Source organism: Octopus bimaculoides, chromosome 23 (genome assembly GCF_046866305.1).
Source record: "Octopus bimaculoides isolate indiv1 chromosome 23, ASM4686630v1, whole genome shotgun sequence".
Lineage (NCBI taxonomy): Eukaryota > Metazoa > Mollusca > Cephalopoda > Octopoda > Octopodidae > Octopus > Octopus bimaculoides.
Genome location: NC_142950.1, coordinates 24,305,386 through 24,312,885, shown reverse-complemented (window position 1 = coordinate 24,312,885; position 7,500 = coordinate 24,305,386). Strand labels below are relative to the sequence as shown.

Here is a 7,500-nt window from a genome sequence, read left to right as displayed (position 1 = left end):
TATATAATATATAATATATATATATATATATATATATATATATACAGGGTGCAGTGACTATATTGTCATCTAAATTATGCAAAAATGAAAATAACACTGACATCTCATCTTAACATATATTTACCAAAATTGCATAAAAATATCTTGAAATACTAAAGAATAAATATATTTTAATAAAATCGCCATTGACTTCAACCACGACTTCCAGACAACTTCAGAATCTCCTGAAACTCTTCTGGATGGTCTCCTTGTTTAAGTTGGTGAATGCTGCCATAATGCCATAATCCTTGCCTTCAGTTCATCTTTTGGTGTTATAAGGGGTTTTGTTGGTCTCTCACTCAACTGCACCCCACACATAGTAATCAAGGGGGTTGCAGTCTTGGGGGTTAGGTGGCCAGTTGTTAGGGGTGATATGGTCACAGAAATTGTCTGACGGTCATGATGGGGTTCTCCTGCTTGTGTGGCATGATGCAGTCCTGTTGACCCCATGCACTCCTCTTGACCCCGGGCAGCACTACCTCCTCCAGGCACTTGATGTAGGCCTCTGTGTTGAGTCTGAGGCTGTGTGGGAAGATGAATGGAGGCATAACGTTACCGTCACTAGTGATCACTCCAAACACTATGATGTTGACTGAATGTCTGATTTTTATCACTCTCGGTACATGTTCTGGGGACATGACAAGCCAGTGTTAGTTCTGTGTGTTCACCATCTGTTTGTATTAGAGCTTCCTGTGCAAATGCCAAGCAGTACATTTCAAAATTTCTGGCAGAGTGAATTACGTTGTGGTGCTGTTTTTCTCACAGATGGTGCCCAACTGACCCTACCGTACTGCATAGTTGACAAAATCAAAAACAATGTGCCTGCGCTAAAAGTAAAAATATAAAATGGTGACACTTTATCCATTGCACCCTGCATATTTACATATGAAGGGGTGCTGAAAAGTTCCTGGCTTTAAGGGTTTAGTGAGGGGCCTTTTTGGAAGCCCAACCTTTCAAGTTCTTTTACAGGGATAAGAAAAAAAGTGTGTAAATCTGGGACGGGAATAAGATCCTTCTGTATTTTCTTTTACCTAAAGCCAGGAACTTTTCAGCACACCCTTGTGTATGTGTATGTGTATATATATATATATATATATATATATATATATATATATATTTATCCAAAAGTAACTGAAAGTGCTCTCTGTGGGACAAACTTATTGTAGTTCAGGCTTCCACTGCTAGAAGCCACTTGATGCAACCCTCAGGCATCAATCTGCTGACCGGCATCACTGAGTGCAGTCTTACTGCCATGTGGTGCATCTTTGTTTTGCAGTGCTTTTCATCTGTTCATTAATTTTTACAATGGATGAAATGAAAGAACAGCATGCTTCTGTGAAATTCTGTTTTCTGCTGGGGAAAACAGCAGCTGAAACAGTTGTCATGACTCAAATAGCTTACATGGATGCTACCATGAGCAAAACACAAGTTTATGAGTGATTTTCATGCTTTAGGAATGGTCACTTGTTGCTTGAAGACCAATCTCATTCAGGGTGACCGTTGATCTCTCAAATGAATGAAAACATCACAGAAATTTATGTACTGATCGTGGAGGACTGTCACTGAACAATTGATGAACTTGTTGATATGACTGGTGTGTCCTGGAGTTTCTGCCAACAAATTTTGAGTGAGGGATTGTGAATGAAAAGAGTTGCAGTAAAATTTGTGCTTTGTGTGCTTATGAAAGATGAAAAGCAGTCACAACTAAATGCATGGCACTTGTGCCCAGCATCGCCTTCCTGGCACTTGTGCCAGGAAGTGTAAAGACATTCGAGCGAGATCATGCCAGTGCCGCCGAACTGGCTCCTGTGCAGGTGGCATGTAAAATACACCATTTTGAGCGTGGCTGTTGCCAGTACCGCCTGACTGGCCGTCGTGCAGGTGGCATGTGAAAGCACCTACTACACTCTCGGAGTGGTTGGCATTAGGAAGGGTATCCAGCTGTAGAAACTCTGCCAGATCAGATTGGAGACTGGTGTAGCCATCTGGTTCACCAGTCCTCAGTCAAATTGTCCAACCCATGCTAGCATGGAAAGCAGATGTTAAACGACGACGACGATGATGATGATGATGATATGAAGGATAAAGACCCACAAGTCTGGGCAAGGTTGTTTATGGAAGACCAGCAGTTACCCATGCATACCAGCCTCCTCTCTCTCCATGCCATCGATGTTATCCGAGGGAAAGGTAAACACCAATACAGCTTGGCACCTGTGACGTTGCAACTCATTTCTACAGCTGAGGGAACCGGAGCAACATGAAATAAAGTGTCTTGCTGAGTCCAGGAATTGAACTCACTACCTCATGACTGTGAACCTGATGTTCTAACCACTGAGCCATGTGCCTTCACTGTCAAAAGTAATACTTATTCAATCATATTGTTTTGAATTAATTATGCATTATCTTGTCTTGTAGCTTTGGGATTTTGCTGAAGTAACAATTAATTTTTAGAACGACATTGTAGGGTTGGTGTGAGAGGCTAAATTTTGGCAGTGTGAACATAAAATAGGTAGAATATTTTGGCCGGATATGGTCAGTTTAAATTGTCATGTGAAATTAATAGTCTTTGTATATTTCTAACTGGTTAACTTGTGTCTTCTGCACTGCAGTGGCTGTGTGTGTGTGTGTGTGTGTGTGTGTGTGTGTGTGTGTACCCTTGTCTTGACATCTGCTAATGGCTGTAAACAAATATCGCCATCATACAACCTGTTTGGCATAGGAAAATATTGTCGTGTATGGAAACAGGTGAGAGTTGGTGACAGGAAGTGCATCCATCGGTTGAAAATCTGCTGCTTGCGTATGAATGAGTTGAGCTGCATCAAGAGGTGCCAGTCTCTAATTGTGGAGGGGACATGTGAAAGGTTTAGACCCAGAAGGACATGGGACAAAGTGGTGAGAAAAAGATCTACTGATGATGGGACTCACAGAGGGGAAGACAGGATCGAGACTGCTTGAAAAGACACATCAAGCTAAGTAAAACCCTTGTTGCTCTTGCAAACTGGCTCATATCCTGCAATCCTCTCCAGCTGAGCATCCCTAACCTTGTGGGCTCATTAGTGCTGGTGTCACATAGAAAAACACATATGCTGGTACTGCATAAAAAGCACCCAGTACACTCTGTAAAGTGGTTGGCGTTAGAAAGAGCATTCAACTGTAAAAACCATACCAAAACATACATGGAGCCTGAACAGCCCTTTAGCTGGTTAGCTCCTATCAAAATGTCTAACCCATGCCAGGATGGAAAATGGACGTTAAATGCTGATGATGCTGATGATAGCTATTATTATTTTTTACTTGTTTCAGTTGTTAGACTGCAGCCATGCTGGAGCACCACCTTGAAGAATTTTAAGTTGAATTTATCGACTATAGTACTTATTTTTTTTAAAGCCTGATACTTATTCTATCTGTCCCAGTTGTTGAACCACTAAGTTACAGGGATGTAAATACACCAACACCAGATGTGAAGGGGTGCTGGAGGGGACAAACACAGACACACAGACACATACACACACACATAATACACACGCACACATATGACGAGCTTCTTTCAGTTTCTTATTTCTTTACTGCCCACAAGGGGCCAAACATAGAGGGGACAAACAAGGACAGACAAAGGGATTAAGTCGATTACATCGACCCCAGTGCGTAACTGGTACTTAATTTATTGACCCTGAAAGGATGAAAGGCAAAGTCGACCTCGGCGGAAATTGAACTCAGAACGTAAAGACAGACAAAATACTGCTAAGCATTTCATCTGGCGTGCTAACATTTCTGCCAGCTCGTCACCTTAGGCTTCTTTCAGTTTCCGTCTACCAAATCCACTCACAAGGCTTTGACTAGCCCAAGGCTATAGTGGAAGACACTTGCTTAAAGTGCCACACAGTGGGACTGCATCCCAAACTGTGTATTTGGGAGGCAGGCTTCTTACTACAAAGTCATATATATATATACATATATATAACAAGAATAGGGATTCAAGGAATCAAACAGATCTCACATAAGCAGAGTTGATGTTTTAATCTGCCATGAAGTGTTTCAAAGAGTAAGATATATTGGTTGAGACTCAGATAAAAACATGCTAGTTATGTCCCTTTATGACATGAGTTCAAGATCTGTCAGAGTTGACTTTACCTCTCATTCTTCCAAGGTCACTAACATGAAATACTTGAGGTTTAAATAATCAATTCTACCCACTCCCCAAATCTATAATCTTCTGTCTATGATCTGTAAATCAATAGCATCACCATAACGATAAATTTAAATATCATCAGTTTCATTCAGTATTACAAGTGGTTCTCAGAGACCAGCATCTATCTATCTATCTATCTATCTATCTATCTATCTATCTATCTATCTATCTATCTATCTGTCTGTCTGTCTGTCTATCTATCTATCTATCTATCTATCTATCTATCTATCTGTCTGTCTGTCTGTCTGTCTGTCTATCTATCTATCTATCTATCTATCTATCTATCTATCTATCTATCTATCTATCTGTTTGTGTGCGTGTGTATCTATGTGTGTGTGCTTGTGTCTGTGTTTGTTCCCCACCACCACTTGACAATCAGTGTTGATGTGTTTACGTCCCTGTAACTTAGTGGTTCAGCAAAAGAGGCTGACTGAATAAGTACTAGGCTTAAAAAAAAAAGTCCTGGGGTCAATTTGTTCACCTAAAACCCTTCAAGGCAGTGCCCCAGCATGGCCGCAGTCTAATAACTGAAACAAAAAATAAAAGATATATAAATATATAGTTGCTTGTAATATATAGGCGCAGGAGTGGCTGTGTGGTAAGTAGCTTGCTTACCAACCACATGGTTCCGGGTTCAATCCCACTGCGTGGCATCCTGGGCAAGTGTCTTCTACTATAGCCTCAGGCCGACCAAAGCTTTGTGAGTGGATTTGGTAGATGGAAACTGAAAGAAGCCCGTTGTATATGTGTATATATATATATGTTTGTGTGTCTGTATTTGTCCCCCCAACATCGCTTGACAACCAATGCTGGTGTGTTTACGTCCCTGTAACTTAGTGGTTCGGCAAAAGAGACACCGATAGAATAAGTACTAGGCTTACAAAGAATAAGTCCTGGGGTCAATTTGCTCGACTAAAGGCGGTTCTCCAGCATGGCCACAGTCAAATGACTGAAACAAGTAAAAGAGTATATACACGCTGTGAGAGATTGAGAGATAACACACACACACACACACACACACACACACACACACATATGTACTGTAGTGACATGTGTGTGTGTGTATTATATATATATATATTTAGAGAGAGGGAGAGAGAGAGAGAAAGACAGAGATCCACACATACTTACACCGTCACACAAAATGAAGAATGTGACTCATTAAATAATTTTCATTAAACTGAACCACAAGAACATAAAATGAAGTAATTCTAGAATAATTTCTAATCAAGATGTCCATGTAGTGCATGTGTTTGACTGTCTTGGATGTATCATTACTAATTAACGACAGCCCAGAGATGAAAAGAGGAGTGGCAAATGACATTTGGAGAAATCAATCAATATGTAAGAAAATTGCTAGATACTTTGATCTGTGGAATAACAGGGTATGAATCTGCATGGTGGACTCTTAAAAAGCTGATCGAAATAGAGTTTTTCCAAGTTTGATACGAGAAAAGAATGCTAAAAGTTTTCTGGATTAAAACAAAAAACAAAACAAAATATTGGTCATATCAATATGTATTGGATTAAATTAGAAATTAAATGATTGTGATAAGAGCAGATGATCTATGGATATTATGGGTCTTCTTACTCTCTCTTTACTTGTTCCTTGTAAGAATAAGTACTAGTACTTATTCTATCGGTATCTTTTGCTGAACTGCTAAGTTACGGGGACGTAAACACACCAGCATCGATTGTCAAGCGATGTTGGGGGGACAAACACAGACACACAAACACACACACACATATATGTATACCTTCTATGTTGGCCCCTTGTGAGCAATAAAAAAAAAATCACACACACACACACACACACATATATATATATATATATATATATATATATACGATGGGCTTCTTTCAGTTTCCATCTACCAAATCCACTCAAAAGGCTTTGGTCGGCCCAAGGCTATAGTAGAAGACACTTGCCCAAAGTGCCACATAGTGGGACTGAACCTGGAACCATGTGGTTGGTAAGCAAGCTACTTACCACACAGCCACTCCTGTTGATCATCATATTCTCACCTTTATCCTGTCTTTTGTATTGGTGTCACAATAAAATGCACCCATTGCACTCTTAACTGTGAGGGACCAATGGGGGCCCTGTAATCTTGTCAATTTCCCTAGTGTGTCCCCCATGAAAAGAATGCACCTAGTTCACCCTGTAAAGTGACTGGTGTTAGCCAGGACATCATGTAGAAACCAAACCAAAGATGAAATTAAGCAAGATGTGTTCCTCCGACTTGTTGAAGAGAGCAAGGATCAGAAAGAAATGAAGTACATTCAGCTGGGTGTGTACTGTGAATGTCCTTGAATGATAGAGTACAAATGTGTTGAGAGAAAAACTGGGTATAAGAGGAATCAGAGACATCCCAAATACTTCAGCAAGTTTACAGTGATTTCTTGTGTGCTGTAAACCATCTACCATTTCTGTGGTGTGCCCTCCTTCCCTTGAGGGCATCAAACCATGGCAAGGATTTCAAACAATCCATCTCTATTCAATACTGGAAGTCTTTGCAGGGCCTTTGCCCTCTACATTGTTCTTGTTGCCGAAGGGAGAAGGTTTTGTGGAGCACACTTTAGCCACACTGAAATTTGGTATAGACCATTTCAGCGATTTCTGCAGCTTGTTTTGGACGGCATTTATCAAAACCTTTCCAACTGGTCTGCAAGGAGATTCTTCTATAGTTGTAATCACTTCTGTCCCCTTTGTTCTTGTCCAGGGTAACAATATCGCAATCTCTCATGTGCTATGACAGTTCTCTTTCTTTCCAGCACTCACACTATAGTTTGTATAAGTGACATAAGATGCTCTTTGCACACTTGATGCCCTCTGATGGAATACCATTCCAATCCTGGTACTTTGACAGTGGGAAGACAATCAATGGCTTTACTCAGTTCTTCAACAGGTGGTCATATATCTAGTTCCTTCATTACTAACAGACATTCCTCAGTGTCTAGCATAGTGTCTGAAGTGATGTTTTCTGTGGAGTAGATTTCAAAATAATGCTCTATCCATCTTTCTATTTGTTTTCCTTTTGTCTTTGGTGATCTCACATGTTACAGTTTCCAGTGTTGTTTTTACTCATGATTGAGTCAATGACCTTTATTTCTTTGTACACTCCACGGATGACACCTGTGTCAGATGATGATTGAATACCTTTGCAAAGCTGTAGCCAATTTTTATTTGCATAATATCTAACTGTTTTCTAGGTCTTGCATCTTGCTGTTCTTAATGCTTGCAAGGTTCCCTGGGTGGGGTAGTGTTTATG

At 40.3% G+C, this 7,500-nt stretch overlaps 1 protein-coding gene across 1 annotated transcript in view; it reads left to right on the top strand.

Moving 5' to 3' along the window:
* Nucleotides 1–7,500, top strand: part of LOC106875436 (uncharacterized) — a 53,393-nt gene that overhangs the window by 5,543 nt on the left and 40,350 nt on the right. The window lies entirely within an intron of this gene.